The 15,228-nt window shown below is 36.3% G+C and overlaps 1 long non-coding RNA gene across 1 annotated transcript; it reads right to left on the bottom strand.

Moving 5' to 3' along the window:
• Nucleotides 1–10,657: 10,657 nt before the first annotated feature.
• Nucleotides 10,658–13,652, bottom strand: LOC111736262. Its single transcript, XR_002779140.1, has 2 exons — nt 13,186–13,652; nt 10,658–12,119 (listed from the first exon to the last, which is right to left on the bottom strand). It is a non-coding gene; the product is annotated as an uncharacterized LOC111736262 (long non-coding RNA).
• Nucleotides 13,653–15,228: the final 1,576 nt, after the last annotated feature.

The following is a 15,228-nucleotide window of genomic DNA, read 5'->3' as shown; positions in this document are numbered from 1 at the left end:
AAGGTCTCACTAAGAACTTGACTTTTGAACTAGCCTGTGGAACTAGCCAGGCTCTGTCTTGTCCTGAAAGAGCAAGTTCAAAGATCTGGAGGCAGCAGTGGGCCTGGATTAGAGAGGCTGGAAAAGAGGCCAGTGTGGCTGGTATTGAGTGAGTGAATGTGATAGTGGGAGATGGAGCCAGAGTTAATGGGGAGTGAGGGGCCATCATATAGGGCTTGTAGGCCGCAGTAAGGACATCAGCTCTTATCTCAAGGTAGGTGGGGATCCACTAGAGGGCTTTAAGCAGAGAAGTGAAGCAATCTCACAAGCATTTAGCTGGCTCACCCTGATTGCTGTGCTGAGAATATATTGCAAAGGCAGAAGCGGAGACCACTTAGGTGGATTTCTCAATGGCAAGAGACGATGGTAGAAATGGTGAGAAGTGGTCAAATTCTGAATGTATGTTGAAGGTAGAGCCAACAGGATTTGCTGATGGACTACTATATGAGGAGGTGAGAAAAAGGGGAGTTAGAGATGAGACTAAGGCTTCTGGTCTGAGGAGCCAGAATAATTTAAGTGATCATGGGAGACATCAGAGAGACATGTGTCAGCCTTTCCTACCCTCTCTACACATCTCTTTCCACTCCTACCCTGATATTGCTGCTTCTATCTTTCTCAACTCCTCATAGCTCGTTCACTGATGTCTTTTGTCTTCAAGTTTAGAACTGTCCCAGTTATTTCTGTGACATAGAATTTGCCATCTTGTTAATTTTTCCATTTATTTTTAATTTGTACTTACTGAAAAAAAAAAAAAAAGAAGCAAGCAACTCAAACTCCTCAAGAGCTAAATGTAATATGGTAAAGATTATGGCCTTTCAACCCAAAGCTCTTGTTGTCTTCTCTTCTTATTTTATAGTGAAGCCAAAAGATCTGTGGATTATGTATTAGAAAATCCACATATTTTTTAGGTTTTGTAATCTTGGGTAATATAAAAATTTTTCTAGACTTTAATTTTGTCATCATTAAAACCCAGCGAAGGAGAACATAGCTGATGTGGTCATTTTTGGAGCTAACATCTAATAAGTAGACAATTATGTCTTCATCCTGGGCATTTCTACTGGTCAGGGGCAACATGGCCCCAAGAATGGTAAAGAATCATTGGATTTGGTTCATGTGGATGAGATATCACTGATAATATATAAACATTTATTAAGTACCTATTATATTCTAAGCATGATACTTATTGCTACAGAGAATATCAAACATGAGGAACTTACAGTCTATGCCATAAAAATCAAGTCATTTTCATCAGTCATTTACAGAGCCAACCCAATGAAGGACATGGTGTGATATGGAGGTGTGATGAAAGGCCAAAGTAGAGTCGAGATTAATTCCAACTAGAGGGTGTTTGCTAGAAAAGATTTCAAGGAATTTCCATTTGAATGAGTGAAATTTTTATAAGTAGAGATGAAGAGAAGAGCATTAAAAAAATACTATATGGTATGCTGATGAAAAAGCATACTAACAAGTTTAGAAAATAGCGACTAGTTTGGCTTGGAGGTCAAGGGATGTATTATAAAGTCTTGAATGCCACACAGAAGAGGGTAGACTTTGTTGTCCAGGAGATGGAAACCTCAATATTGTTTCAGACTTTCAAACCTTATTTCTTCTCACTCTTAAGTCATTTCTCACCATCCTGACCCTTCTTCATTCTTCGGTTCTCTTCTCAAGCCAAGCTCCTTGAACAGCGCTTCCCCTCTATTCGGTCTGCTATTTATTTAACTCAGCTTTTTCAAGCTCTGTATCTAGCTCTGTAGTGCATGCTTTTCAATCTCAGATTTGTAGCCATAGGACAACATTTGTAAATGATGTTTAGTGAACATCTTTGTATGTAAAATCTCTAGACCACTTCTTAATCACCACTGAATTAAAGCTTTCACTATTCTGGTAAAATATCCAGATATGTTCCAGATCCCCTTTTATTTTACCTTTTTTGCCACTTAATTCTTTAATATTCTCCCCCTGTGTTTATGATATCTAGAAACAATCCAATGCTTTAGTAATTGGCCTTGACAATTTTATGAATAATCTTCAAATGTATAACAGTAAGCATTGTACTTTCCTATATAAGTTCAGCATTGTAAAGATTTTTATAAGTTGTATCAATAACACAGGAGGGAATATGGACACACATTTTATTTCTAAACAAGTAATACACATTAGTATTGCTTTACCCAAATCAGACAGTTTAAGACATATGTGTATGTGCTGTATGCCTTCATTGCTGTTTTTTAAGATATGAAAGCCCATGATCATGGATGAGGAAAAATTACATTTTTCTTTTCACCAATTTCTCACTGAAAATTAACATTTCATTTGATTACTAATGTAAACAATAAACCACATTAGTTTTCTCAATACTTGTGAAATTGCCACCAGTAGATATAGATATTTTTAAAGCATATTATAACTGTTGCAGCTCTCTCAAAATGTCATTTATGCTCATTACCACTTTAAAATTATGGTAGTTATTAAATCTATCACTAGATATTGATATTTAGTAAGTTAAAGAAGTGCATATACTATTTTATCATGATTTTCAATTTTAGAATATTTTAATGTATTTATGTTCAATCATTTTCTTTGTTATTTCCTGTATTTTATCATATACATTTAAAAATATTATTTTCAGAAAGGAACCACAGATCTCACCAGACTGTCAAAGCATTTCATGGCAGAAAAAACGTTATGGAACTTGGACTAGTTAATGTTTTGAATTCGATTGAAAATAATGATAGATAGTTAGATAGTGACATACATACGATCTCCTTTGCATCTCCTATTTTCATGAGGCAGTGGATGATCCAGCAGCAGTACATATTCTTAACTTGTTGACAATACAGCCAGAGCAAAGGACTGAGCAAATTTTCCACAAAACCTCCTTTTCTGCTCCGCTAGATGGTTATTCATGATGATCAAATACAGAATGTTTCAGCCAAGAGAGAAAACGTTAATAAATACATTGCATTTAATATCATTTTTTTTGTTGTTGTCGTTCAGTATGTGTTTAGGGGAAATGGTAACAAATAGTTTCTGCAAAAGAGATTTATCAGTTTCTCAGTTTAAATATTTCCCCAAGCAAGTATGTTTTGTTTTGTGATTATGTATGATATGTATATAGATTCAAATATGTTTATATATACAGATTTATATTTATATAAACATATGTGGACACACATAGATATCAAAGTTTTATCTATTGTGTAGTGAAAATTCATTTTTATTAATGACGTGCTTTAGAGCTAGGACTTAAAATAGAAGTCTTCCATTGTTTTAAACACGAATATTCCCCATTTATAAATCTCTGCTGCTTCTCTATTGAGGTTTTTTAAAATAAATTTATAAAATTTATAAAATTTCCACTAATTAATTAGTTCTATTCCATTAGATTGCATTACTATGTCACATTGCAATTTAGTTATCAGTTCTTCAAATATTAGTATAAAAAAGAAGTAACATTTTGGATTTTAAAATTTATTTTTCAAACAAACTGTTTATTTCTGACAAAGATATTTGTCCTACTTATATGTTACCCTATCTACTTTTTATCCACTGACTCTGCTTTTGATCCTTGGCAACAGCTTTTAATCAAAAGCAATATTCTTATTTTAGTTACTTTATAAAGCCTTCTTGGGCTAGAGGGAGGGAGAGGTGATTTGTATCTTCTACTCACCCCCTTCCAACAAATATCATTCAAAAGATTCATTATTTTTTAATATTTTTTTCTCTATAGATATCGAGTAGATTTAAGTGTGCCATTTATTACTATCTTACTACAATAGGTTTTATGCTGTTAATTTCCATTGGAGTATCTCTACTCAGGCTTGTGTTTCAATTAGTTTCTATAAATGCTGGCCATTCAAGTAGTCAGTTAAGTGGACTGAATGTGTCTGGTTGGGGACCATGGTCCTTGGCACCATCTATTACCTTTCCAGTCAAGTAACTGCCAAAGTGCCCTGGGTCTGGCATGTGCTCAGTAAATGCCAGTTCATGACAAAGAATGACCCTATCTGATCAAAGTGCGCCCAGTATATCTTCAAATCTCTTTTGAGATAGTGCTGATAAAACTTAATTTGGTCATAGACGCAGCCATTATGGACTTGTATTGTGCTGTGTGATGGCTATAGATGGAATATACAGCTAACTTTGTCTTTTAGAATTTCAGAAAATAACACTTAGTAATATCTTAGGTATATGTTACATTAAAAAAAAAATCTAATTATCAAGCAAGCCTCTTCAACAGCCATCTACCATACTCAGCAGAAGCAGTAATCAGAATGGGGAAGTTGATGTGCGGATCTCCTGAGAAAAAATTTAGTTTAGGATATTGTTCAAGATACCTTAAGATTGCTCAAGGATAACTATCTTTCAAACAAAGGTGACATTTCCCATGAGATTAGATTGTAAGATTTGGTGTTGACTTAGTAGGTTTTGAAATTTTTACCCAAGTATAACCAACTGGATAGCCTTTTGTAAAGGTGGAAGGCTAAGAGTTACAAATAACATTACACTACATTTTCTATAGATTTTTTTTTTAAAGGCAAAGACCCCGTAAAGGGATCATAAAAGTTTGAGTTCCTCCTCTTGCCTTTGAAAAACTTACATTACTTGGTACCATTGGATTCTTATTGCTGTGCTCAAGTTCCGGAAGTTCTGAAAGGAACGCTACTGAAAAGTTTACCGGGGAGTTAGATCAAAATATATTAAAGAGAGAAAATCTATTCCAACAATGACACTATTGAAGATTTTCTCCAAATGAGTTCTTTAAATCCCACGATCCTTTCAATTTGTACAGAGACCCAACTACATGCCAGGAACTGTGCTGGGTTTTAGGGATATAGAGATAAAGAATATAGTCCATGCCCTCATGGAATTGACAAGCTTTTTTGTCGATAGCTAACTACAATATAGGACAGAATTATATAAATTCTAAACGGAGAGAGAAGAAGAGGACAAATACTGTTGGCCACAACCTGTACTCAGAGGAAGCTTCTAAGAGAGAACCATGTGTACCTTCATGAATCACTATTAAAATCCAGTGTTTGACTGAGAAGGTTAAGGGTGAGCTGTGTATGCCTATCAGGATTGAGAGGGAGACATATTGAAATCTATCTGATGAGGCTTTCTGAAAGCAGAAGTGCTTTGACTAGGGGCAACTTCCACTTGTCTAGTTATCATTGTGGTTTTCTCATAGTAAGGGGCTTCGCTGTAAACACATTCTTTTCTCAAAAGAGCTCTTTTGACAACAGAAGGGGGTTGCAATTCTCTCTGTAGGCCAAAAGAGGGCACTTGGAGCTCTCTGAATGGCTGTTAGAGCTGCATCAGAGCAGGCACTGGGCTCAGATTTATCAGGATGTTTTCCGACTCCCACAGAACAGATATGATTAAAATATCTTTTGAAACCTGGATGGCGTGTGGAAGACACAATTAGTTAAACTCTGACTTTGGTCTTTTGAAACTGAAGACATATTTGTTTAGGTGTATCTATATTACTGATTCATAATCTTATTCCCTTGGGACTTACAGTGTAGTATTAGTGTCAAAAGGAGCTGCTGTCTTGATAGCCATAGAATATAGCAGAAAAAGACTAATATTTATCTTCACCCTGAACAACTTACATTTGTAGACCTGTTGCCAAAACTCTGCTCAGTTATGATTAATTCCGGCCTTTGATTGTGGAAGGCTTCTCTCCTTCCTTTTATTTCCTTTAAAGTCTTCCGTTTCTCTATGGAGAATGTTGGACTCTTTGAAGGTCTATAGGGATATGGCAGCTCGTAATGTTCTGAAGATGAGGCCATTAAGCTTGAAAATAGCATCCTGAAGATTGGTTTGTGGAGTCAGTATAAACATGACTGACCAGTTTCGTTCACAATTGCTAGGATTAGCCTTATTTTTGTTTTGCCTTTTGCCTAGGGCAATCCTGCCTAGAGGCCAGGATGAACTCCATCTCTTGGGTAAGATCAAGGACACTATAAGAATTTCCATTAATCCTTTAAAAACAAAATAATGAACTGGCCAGAGCATGGATGTGAACGAGGATTTTTGGGTTTTAGCTTCTGTCTAAAATGGACTGAGTTACAGAGTCATCAGAGAACCTCACTGCTCTGTACTTTAGTCGCCTCATTAATTAAATGGAAAAAAAATAGATTTACCCTCATTCGTTTGGACTTTTCCAGCAGGATTAATTTTCACGGAGACACTAGTGTAAAATCTGTGGATGAATAAGGACAAATTTCTTTCTTTGTTTTTGTTTTTTTCCATTTCTATCCCCAGTGACAAGCACAGTCCCTGGCTTATACTAAGTAACCCAATGAATATTTGTTGAATGAGTGAAGGAAGGAAATAAAAAAGACAAAATGTTTTCTTAAGTCAGCATACTTTATTCTTTGATACTCTATTGACAAAACTTTTCCAATAATGATGATACTACCTTACATGTATGTAGTGCCTAATCACTTTTGTATATATTATTAATTTGATCCTTAGTTAATTGTGGAAACCAGGATTTTGAATTCTTAAATGAATCTTCAAGGTCAGACATAAGTAGGGTGACCGTATCATTTATTGTTCAATGGGAATAGTTTTGAAATTGAAAGAGAATAGCATTAATAAGTATGTCAGTTCAGTAGCACAAACTGGGACTGTTTTGGGGATGTAGAGCGTATGGCCCCCCTATTAATAAGAGAAAAAGTGAGGATTTGTATCTGGGTCTTCTGATTATGCTTAGTACACTGTGCTCTCAAAGGATATGATTTCCACATATTTCCATTGTTAGCAGAGTCATAATAAGCGATGATCATGAGGCATTGCAAGATAATAGTGCTATATGAATCTTTACAAAATTGAATTGTATTCAGGATGGTTTTGGTATTAAGTGTATTTATCTGGTTTGTTTTACATTTCCTTAGAAATTGGCAAACCACCGAAGACTGAAATACTTGATTAGTTTAAGCGTTCACTACTCTCTTGTATCAAATAATAGAGGGTTGTGTGTACCCTTATACATGTTTATGGTAATATTTTGCATATGCCAAAGAATTTAATAGTCTTGCCATTTTATAAATGAGGGAGTACTTTGTTCAATATAATCGATCTCTCATCATTATTAGACTTAATTATAAACTCCTATTAACACAACTCTACAAATTTAATGAAAAAATATAAAAAGCACCTTATCTTGCCTTCATAGGTAGGTATCTCTGTGTATAAATATACCATCACATTTTTACATTTTCTATTGGATTTTGTATTTGATAACCTTAATTCTCTTGTTAATGCATATCTCTCTCACGTATTTAGTTTATATATAGAATCTAAAATATTTCATGTTTTAATTAGAGTTATGGAGGCATTGAGGGTTCTCCAATATGTAGAAGCCAGGATAAAATCATTAAGAACAGGGTGCCTGGACTTTTGTTGTGAAGGTGTTGTTGGCAAAGTGCTATGATCTCTATGATGCCACTATTCTTCCTGTCATTCAAGCTGTTCACCTATTTCTTTGAGTCTTCTCAATTCCAATTATCCATTGCTGTCTGAAATGAGTTAGAATCAATTAGGCTATGCTACAGTAACAACCTGAAATTTTTCATGGCTTATAACCACAGATTTATTTTTTGCATGAACATGTGGGTCAACTGCTCCATGTTGTCGTCACTTTGGGATCCAGGCTGAAGGCACAGCCCCTGTGGATACATGGCCAGTTTCATGGCACAGGGAAAAAGGAAATGGCCAGTTACACACTGGCTCCAAAAGGCTTGTCTTGGAATTGATACATTTCTTCTACTTACCTGTGTATGTCCTAAGCACGTCACATGGCCAAGCATGATGGTGACAAGGTCAGGGGTTGGGGAACTGTGCAGAGGGGTAAAGCAATCTATCATGGTCTGGGTTCGACTTAACTGAGGTACTTCATTGTGATCACATCTCCAGAGCATCATTAGAATTCTCATTTCTTTCTTTCTTGTTATCATTAAAAATTTCACTTTACAAAAACAGTATGAGATTAAAAACTAGAAGATTCTCATGTTACCAAGTTTCAGTGCTCTTTGGCATGTCTCTTCACCAATAAGTATTTTCTTATCAAATGCTGTGCAAATTATCAAGTTAAAATACCAGCCTGTCTCAAGGGAAATTATAATACAGTGGTTTAAAAATATATATGATCAACTAGCTAAACAAGCATATGTATTTGTAATTCTACACTCTAGGAAACTTCTTCCCATTGAGTTCAGGTAATTTTGATTTTGAATCTTAGATTTTTGTATCATTAGCAACATTTCTTTTTAAAAAATCACATTATATTTCCCAAGTCTAAAGGGAATTCTTTTGTTAATATTGTCTTACTATAGTATTATATCTTAGAAATTTTCTTTATCTTTGTCAACTCCAGTACAGATTTCCCAGGGTGGGGGCTGTTAGGTATTTGCTTACTGCCTTAAATATATACTTCTTTTGGAAGAAGCAGAAACTGGGATTGTGAACTCTTGTTTTGCTGCCTGGATGGTGAAGAAGTTTGCTGAGGCTCTGGTGAGCTGGAAACAGTGTCTTGGTTTCTGATGAAACGCACAGTGAAGCTACCTGCTTGGACGTGGTGGATTTTCTGGAGGGTGTGTAATTCCAGATCCCTGTATACCACTGACCACTGTGTGGTAGGAGAAAGAAGAAAAGCACCAAAATCAGGAAGAGCGGTCCTTTGATTTTATTCCTTCTGTGCCCTCTACTGATAAGACATAATATTGTGGCATATGGCGGAAGAGAAATTTTGTAGGTTCTAGCTCCACTGTTACAAGGTAGAGCAAAGAAGGTTTGGAGCAGAGAAGAAATAAGTTGATAACTGGCACAGTGACTATATAATTTACCGTCTAAACTAGAAAGCAAAAGGGAGAGCCGTTAATATTTATACTGAGCCAATAGGTACTGTCTTAGAAGAAACTAAAGATATGTTTCCTTCTGTGGGAGCTGAGCCTGAGGGGTGAATGGAATCTGGATGTGGGAAAGAGGAGAATCAGTGAGAATGCTGTGGGTGCAGGGAACTGTGTGAGCAAAGAAATGGGTGCTGGAGATTTGGAGCAGATAAGCTCAGTGAGTGGTCTGAGAAGCAAATGTAAAGTTGAAATGATAGTAATTTTTGAATAAAGTTTTTGGATAAAAGGCTTAACATACTTATTATCCTAATATCTTAATAGTCTCATAAATTTGTAGTGATTCTTTGCAAGAATGTGTATTTCCCTTTATACCATTCCCATCTTTAGGACTTAAAGTACCTTTATCAAGCATATGCTGTGCTATCTGCTATATTAAGAATTAAATGCCTTCTGTATACCTACAGTTCAGTTGTTGAAAAACCGATTGGCTCTCTCAAAATTAGATGAGGAAACAGTGGAAAATTTTATTGTTAATCTTTGAAGGTAAAACTTATATGTCTAGAAAAGAGAAAGTAAAAAAATGGAAGATTCACTTTTCTGCAATATATGTTACAATTCATGCCAAAAAGAATTTTGTCCAGGTTATGTTATTTTTTCAAGTGTATGCGTGTATGTATGTGGTGAAAGAGAGCAAGAGAGCGAAAGATTAAAGTATTCTTAGTGTAAATCATAGGAAATATAATTTTAAGAGCTAAAGCAGGTGATTTTTCTTCAGTTTCTTTCTTCATCACCCAATGCAGCCCCCAGTAATAAGATCAAGAAGCCTGTTATCCAAATTCTTTATACAGATAATGAAGAAACAAAGGCCCAGAAACATGAAATGGTTTGTTTAAGTCACCAGCAAGGTGATGGTGGTGGTGGCAGGTTTTCTGCTTCTCATGTCACCATCCCTTCTTTCCCACTAGGATCTCTTGCTTGTCTCTGAGCTCATGAAGGGATTATCGGAACTTCAGTATCTGAATTAACACATGTAAGTGAAAGCGAGCCCCTGAGATGTGCCTCTGGACATCTGCTTTTCAGATAAAGGGATACTGATTTCAATTGCCATGTTTTGAGGGCACTGACCTCACAGAGTAATCTTTCGTCCCTCCTCAGTGCTCTCTTCTAATCTACTTTTGTTCCTTTCATTTTTTTTCCCCCTACTCCCCCAAGTCTCAATTATTTTCTCCTCCTCTGTGGAAGTTTCACAGGTTTTGAGAATAGGGACTATGTTCCTTTGGAAGGCAGGGGTCACATTCCGGCCACTACCTTCCATTTTGAGCCACTTCTCCAGCCCACATGTGCCTTCACTGGTCCCTCCATTCTACAGTATTTTCTTGAGACTCTGGTCCCTAAGCTCCCTAGCCTAAATCTGACATCTGGTAAACCATGTTGATTTAAATTCTTCTGGAATTTCTATACATCCTTGCATACATTCCAGATAATAACCAAAAAGTATTTGGGAAAAAATGAGAAATGAACAGTTCTCAAAAGTTTACTTTAGATTGATTTATTGGCTGACCTCTTTGTACCTTTCTAACAAAATTGCTATTAAAAACAGCCCCATCTATTCCAATTCACCACATGTGACCCCATTAAATTCGTGGCCAGCTTTCCATTGTATAGAACTCTATAGAGATTTGCAGGCCTATTTCCAGCATTTAACTTCCCCGATAAAACCAATGACTTTAATAATAATTGAACACCAGGGAAAATACTTTTAAAACATCTCTATTTTATAGATTGTTATACAATTTTTGAAAACAATTTGCTCAAAATCAACTTTGTAGATAATTGCAAAATATACATTGATCTCTCCATCTGTCCCATTTTTGGGGTAGTGTCCATACAGAAAGAACACAAGTTGAGGCCAGCTTTTTTCTTTCTTATTTTTTTTTTTGGTCTTTGCCTCTGATATTAGTCATAACTTCCTGTGGACAGTCATTATTTCCAGCACTAAATACGAAATGAAACATTTATAGACATTTTAGAAATGGATAGTCACCGCATTTTCTTAAATCTTTGTTTCCAATTCTTTAAATAAGTTCATGGAAATTTGTAAAGCAGCTTTACTAACTGGGAAAATTTCAATAAAAACACAATAATGTTTAAAGAAGAAACAAATCCAGTCAGGACTAACAGCTGTGTGATCTTGTCAGAAAGTCTTACTTTACTGAAGGTCCACAGTGCAGAAAACTATAAATAAATTAGCATCTCCAAAATTTTGAAAAGAGCCGCACCACTCATTCCTCCTGCCTGATTTAAAAATATGTGACAAAGTAAGAGAATTGGAAAAAAACCCTCTTCCCATACCCTGTCTGGCTAATTCAGACCAACTGGGAAAAATCACATGATGGACAACACATCAAAAATCCAGGCTGAAAACGGCCAAATCTATGAATAGCAGATATGGGAATCAGCCCAAGGCTTGTGTGTAGAAGGGTGACAGATAAAAATAGTGCCCTAAATTTTTCCAAGGTGATTTGAAACCTCCCAAGTATAGATGCTCTTGCTACTGAAAATAAGATGACAAGGGCAAAGTTGAAATTGCGACCCTTTTCAAGGGTCTATAGACTTAAACTAATGATCAAAAAAGAAAGGCTCATTTCCCCCTCATGTCCACCCCCCACCTATCAGCAAGCTGCATATAGGCAAAGAGCATTTCTTTTTCATTGACAAATTCTTAATATATTTATCCTTCTCCTCTGCTCCTTTCAAGAAAGGAAGGTAGCAGCTCAGGATACTGAGTTTTCAAGAACATCTCATTTTTCGTTTCCTCCTGCTTATGAAAGCATTGTTCAGAAGATGAGAGGTAGGCTCAGTGTCAAAATAAAATAAAATAAATGTGTATTTCTTACATCATAAACCACTTTTTTATTGTTATTGGACATTCTTCATTGTGCCTCTGCCTCCACACTGTGCTTAATATCAGTGGGGGTGTGGCTTGTAGCTGCTTAAATTAAAAAGTTTTCAAAATGATCCCATATCAACTAGACACAGAGATAAAGGCCATACCACTTAAAATTTTTTTTTCCTGCTTTTGAGAAGGGAAGAATGAGTGCAGGAGATACTCATGGTTTTTGAATGCCCATTTCTGAAGTTTCTTACATCTCTTACATCTCTTCCATGCTCTACTGTTGATTAAAATATCTTCGCATGTCTCCAAGGCTCTCTAAGCTGGATGGGAAGAGTTTGGTGACAGTATAGAATACCATTAATGAGATTTCTTTTGGTGACAGACAGATGTAAATGTATCCATCTAATTCTCCACTCTCAAGTCTCTGTCTGCAGATGGATGTTAATAATTAGCAGTTGCATCTCCTCCCTCTTTATCAAATTGTATTCTCCATAAATTTATCATTTCTTTTTTATTTTCTCAAAGTAGCAGCAGCCCTGACAGCTTCCCTTTGTTCTTGTGTTTATAAATAATTTATAACATAGAAATATCTCTTCTTAGTCTTAAAACATAAACTAATGCAATAACACAACACACTGGCCTAAACTACCTTCCACTTGGGAAGAAAGAAAATCTCAGGGTGAAGTAGAGGAGACATACAGCTTCGTTTTTAACAAAGGGAGACTGAAGATAATATGAAAAAAAAAATTTGTCTGCCTGAATATAGATTTTTGGTTTTAATCCTCCCTCCCTCCAGATTCTAGCTGTGTGTGGGAGTTCTAAACAACAAGCAAAATTTTTCATGATATCTTTTCCAAATAGTATACCTTGTTTGAATTCCCAGATACACAATGCATTTCATTAAGCTATACATGAAGGAGACTATTATTCAATTAAAACATTCACAGATGCTAAAAACATACCATGGTACATTTACTCAACAACCGTATGCTCATAACCCATGCACAATCTTTAAACACCAAATTACAGGGATTTGGTCCAAATTAGCAATAAAATACAATGTGTTTGCCCTCTACTGCGTAGTAATGACTGCGTAGTTTTCCTTGCATACCCCGTGGCCTTGTAGACAGCTTCAGAACTGTTTCATGTAGTCACTAACACAGTGTTATAAACAAATATGGCTAGGATTTGTGCTAATTAAGGTAAGTAGAACAATGTTGAATTTTTTTTTTTTTAAGCTAACATCTTCTACAGAGGTGGTTTTGAAAGTTGTTGTTTTTTTTTTTTTATATTGCTCTAGGCTTGCACATCACATCGTAGAAGATAACTTATAAGTCATCATTTGATATCCTGGAAATATATTCAGGCTGTAGATAAATAACCCACCTATCAATGTTAATGCAGAATGTCTGGCATGTAATTTAGATAGGAATCTGAACACCTTCTTATATCAGCTGTTAAGATTTTGCACTGAAGCAGAAATAACGGTCTTATCTTCCATCTGGAAATGGGACATAGAATAGTGACACAAGTTATTTACAGAGTTACTGCAAAACAAGAGTGGTAACAGAGCAACTACAAAGAAACTTCCTGGGTTACTGCTGCAACATAATGTCAGATAAATAATCATGCCAGGGTAAATAAATTGGGAGATACCGATTTTATAGAGCACAAATGTAACTTGCATTCCTCTTGGAGTGGAGCTTTCCTTCTCAAATGGATCTCTGAAGCTCTTTCCCCATCCTAGCCGACCCTGCAGAGCAACAGATATGTGTGCAGAGCATTCATGCCCTTTCTCCCTCTCAGGAAGTTGGGGGAGGAAGCCCTGTCCTCTACAGGGGGTGGAGCCTCAGGACAGTCTAGAAACACAAACATACCTTTAGATTTAAACTGATTGACCAAAGGGACTGGGTTTGACTGGAGAGGAATTTGGCTGGTATTTCAGGTCAGGTGCTCTCTCATGGTCCCAATTGTTTTGCTCTTGGCAAATGATTAAGTATTTTTCTCTTAAAAAATGAGGTGGGATTAATATCCTGACTTGGGGCCTTGGAATGTTTTCTCCCCGGAAACAGGAGCCAACACTATTAGTCAGAGTGATTCAGGCATGAAGCATTAAGCATAGTTTTTTTTTTTTTTTTTTTTTTTGGTCGAGGTGCTGGGGGACAAAATAATTACTGGCTTGTACCACAGCCCAACAATTAAGAAGAAATGAAATCTTTTCTTTGGCTTAAAAACATTTCTACATAAGTACTGGGGATCCGCCCCCTCCCACTGGCCCACCCACAGGATAGCTTCCAGGATCTGCTTTTATCTCTGGGGTCTTTCTGGGGACAGGGATTAGCAGTATCTCTCAGAAAGAAATATTTTTTATTCAAAGCACACAATGTGATGTGCCCTAGTGTCTCCATTTTCTTCCCCCCTTTGGAAATTGACATAAGTAACTTGACAGTGTGTACATGTGGGGGTGGGATTGGGAAGACATCAGAAAGCAGAATGAGAGCATCGCCTACTTTGGGGTAGAGAGTTCACAAGAGGAAAACATGATTTTGACTTCAAAAGAAGACAATTTGCTGCAATTGAGAGAACTAAAGGGAAGACGAAGAAAATTTCATAGAACTTAGTTAATAATATTCCATTTAATGATGGTCTGATGGAATCAGAGCAGCTTCCAAAATTCTGGAATTTTCCTAGCTGCCCACTGTGTCCTAATACATAAGGCAGGGGATTTTTTTTTTTTTTTTTCTCCGTTTGGGTCCTTGTCATCTTGCTATTTCTGTGCTTAGCTAAATGGCTGGAGATGTTTTGGTGTGTAAGGCAATTCTTGTTCCCAGCTGCATTAAACTGCTATTATTAATTACCTCCTTTGGCCTAACATTATGCCTTTATAACACACGTATTGTCAGGCTCTCTGTGATTATTGGAAGGCTATGCCATACACAAAAGCATTAAGCTTAAAACAATAGAGGCTGCTTATTTGCTAGTAGAAGATGTCAGGTGGAGACAAGCACAGTTGGATAGAACTGACTTGAAGCTCGTCATAAGGAAATAAGGGGTGAGGTGATCACAGCACGGCATTAACTGTGCGTGAGAGACACACAATTCTACATGGCAGCTTCCATCATGCATTTCCCATGGAAGAAGGGGGGTACTGGGCTCTGAGTAAATGATGGGTGAATACAGAATCAATTGTAGTGTGTGACAAGACACTTTCTCTCTTTGTTTAATGTATAAATCAGGAGCACTTATGAATTGATATTAATTAAAATAATGTATTTGCTTTCTTTCAACAGTAATGTCAGCCTTGTTAAAAAACGGAACACTAAATCTTCATTAGACTTTCAATATTAAAAAAAACTTGCATGAAATATGAATTAACGTTTAACTTGTTGCTAGTTAGATTGAAGGGGAGAGAATGCAATAGGCATTTAG

The sequence above is a fragment of the Pteropus vampyrus genome, unplaced genomic scaffold, assembly GCF_000151845.1.
Source record: "Pteropus vampyrus isolate Shadow unplaced genomic scaffold, Pvam_2.0 Scaffold19, whole genome shotgun sequence".
In the NCBI taxonomy this organism is placed as follows: Eukaryota; Metazoa; Chordata; class Mammalia; order Chiroptera; family Pteropodidae; genus Pteropus; species Pteropus vampyrus.
The sequence above is the reverse complement of the archived record's forward strand: the minus strand, read 5'-3'. Positions and strand labels throughout refer to the sequence as shown.